This window comes from Tupaia chinensis, unplaced genomic scaffold (assembly GCF_000334495.1).
Source record: "Tupaia chinensis unplaced genomic scaffold, TupChi_1.0 Scaffold144472_1, whole genome shotgun sequence".
NCBI classification, from domain to species: domain Eukaryota; kingdom Metazoa; phylum Chordata; class Mammalia; order Scandentia; family Tupaiidae; genus Tupaia; species Tupaia belangeri.
The window spans coordinates 685,085-687,836 of record NW_006204331.1 but is presented as its reverse complement, the minus strand read 5'-3'; positions in this window follow the sequence as shown (position 1 = coordinate 687,836).

Below are 2,752 nucleotides of genomic sequence, written 5' to 3'. Positions count from 1 at the left end.
ACGCACGCCCGGCGGTGCTCGTGGGTGGGTGTCCAGCGGACTTCCAGGCTCCCACAGGCGCTTCTCTGCCCCCTTGTGGCAGGTGCCTACAAGGGTCCCACGGAGGCACTTCAGGAGGCCCCGAGGCCCAGCAGCAGAGAGCAGAGTTGCATTGGCCTCACCCTCCCCCAGCTGCAGTAGAGGCCAACTACCGACAGGACCCCACATCTTCCTGGGGGTAGCCTGCCCCCTCCTGGGGCCCCTTCACTGCCCAAGTCCAGGTGTGGGTTTCCCAGAGCTGTCCATCAGGAAAGGAGGTGCTGGGGCTGGAGGACCCCTGGGCGGGCAGCTGGGCACGCCTGGGAGCTCTCAAGGCCCCAAGGAGCTGCCGGGAGGGGCCCTGCTGGCTCCTGGGTGTCCTTGCCAGGCGACTTCCCTCCCCCGAGCAGGGCCTGGGGACCCTTCTGAGGGAGGTGTCTTGGCAGGGTCGGGTCAGTGGCGCTGCCCAGCAATCTTATCCGTGAGTGTTGGGTCAGCCCAGACTCTCCCAGCCTTGCCTGGGAAGCACCTGGGCCCTTCCGTGAGGATGGGTCCCCCCTTCTGCAGCCCGACCTGCCCACCCCGTCTCAGACTGCTCACTGCGAGTCCACAGGTCTCGGAGCCAGCTGAGCCCAGGACCCTGCACGTGCCCCAGAGCCAGGCCAGCATCGAAGATGGCGCTCCAAGGGTCTGCTCCCTGCACACCAAGAGCTGTGCACCTAGATGGGCCTGTGTCTGGGCTGCTCCGCGGCACCCAGCACCTCGGCAAGGGCACCACATGCTGTGACACGGGCACAGCTTTCTAGGTGACGTCCCTCTGGCTCATTCCAAGCGCACCACCAAGAACAAGGTCTGGCACCGAGTGGGCTGCCGCCCGGCTTCCTATGACCATCTGCTCTGACGTCTGTTCCCACCACAGCCCAGGGCTTGGGCGCCAGGTACTGAAACCGGGCACATGCACCTGCAGCCCCAACAAGGCGCTGGTCTGGACCTTTGAGAACGGGCACAACCTCCATTGCCCATGGCGGAAGGTCACGGTGCAGGGGCGGCCCCTGTGGGGGTCTGGGCGGGGCAGCGAGGCCATCTGTGTGGAGTTGGGGCTCTTTCTAGCCGCTCAACTGCACCCTCAGACCGCTGGGGGCAGTGCCCGTGGCCCCTCCTTGGGCCCACGCAGCCAGCTGCAGGTCTGGTCACCACCAGGGTGCACACAGTGCCATGGGGTGGCCATGCAGGAGGTCAAGCAGCCCTCGAGGGACTGGGCATGCCCCCGTAACCAGCCCCCTGGCACCCAGCTGTCCTGCCATGCCTGCCTGGGCCCCTGCTGCCCCCCAGGCCTTCGAGAACCACAGCTCAGTGTGCACAGAGGCTGGCCTTCGACCAGGCCGTGGCCTGCAAGCACCAGTGCCCACCAGGGCTCTCTGAAACCAAGCTGCACTCGAGGTAAGGCTCCCACACAGGACAAACCCGTCATCAGCTGGAAACGGACTCCTGGACCCCCCGCCTTGCACCTTAGTGTGATTGGCTGCCATCTCGGACCCTCTGGGCAGGGAGGCCTGAGCGAGGTGCTTGTTTGAGCTGGGACATGGGTGTGGACAGGGCAGGTGACGTTCTGCTCCCACCTGCCCTGGCCAGAACTCACTCCAGCCCCTGCTGACCTTCCCGTCCCCAGGCCTGACTGCTGCAAGTACAGGGACATCTGCATCAGGACACCCTGTCCAGCGGGTGCAGGTGACCGGAAAGATGGGCTGGGGTCCAGGCACAGCTGCCTGCTAAGCACCAGTGTAACAGCAGCAAGGTGCTATGGAGGGGCCTGGTGGGTGCCGGGAGGGGTCCGTCTCCCTGTGACTGGCTAGAGTGTCCATGGTGTCCTTGTGACCTGCGGCCAGTCCTGCGACCCAGACTTAGGAGCAGAAGGCCATCGCAAGTGCACATTTGGGGCCCCTTCGAGGTGAGGATCAGCAAGCAGCCCTGCCAGGGGAGTGTTAAGGAGTAGTGACCACAGCTTGGCAGAGTTGGAGCCCATACCATGACCTGGCTAGTCCCTGAGCAGAAGCAGGAGCGGTCTTCTTGCTATGGGCCACAGGCCGGCTGGAGCCGACTTGGAGCTGTCTGTGGCCGTGGCCCTTGTGGGCTGCCGTCAGTCCTGCCAGATGGACCCTGCAGGGTCAGGCATCCCTGAGGACTGCCCTGGAGATGTCAGCCCTGGCACACTCTTTGTTCCACCAGGAGCTCCCATGCCAAGGTCCCCACTCCCTTGTCTCTGACCAGACACAGACCAGGGCTTCCTGCTGCACTGGGCAGTCAGCACAGCCCTGGTGGCCCTGCACCTGCGCTCGACAGTGTGGTGTTTGAGGGGGGCTGGCTTGGGCAGGGGCTGGTGCTGTGGAGGGGTCTGGTGGGTGCCGGGAGGGGTCCATCTCCCTGTGGCTGGCTAGAGTGTCCATGGTGTCCTTGTGACCTGCGGCCAGTCCTGCGACCCAGACCTAGGAGCCCCCCCACAGCCTGCACCTCGCACTGTGCCAGCGCTCCTGCTGCCAGCCCACTCTGCCCAGCCCTGGGGCCGCAGCCTGGGGCCAGCCCTGTCTTGGAAGTACAGCTCAGATCAACCCACTGACCTTCCAGCTCTGGCACCAGGCAGTGGACACGCTACCCAACACGCACGTGGGGTGCCTTACGTGACCTGCTGTGCCCTGCCCGGCCCTCGGCCCACCCCGCCTTGCCTCACTGTCGCCGC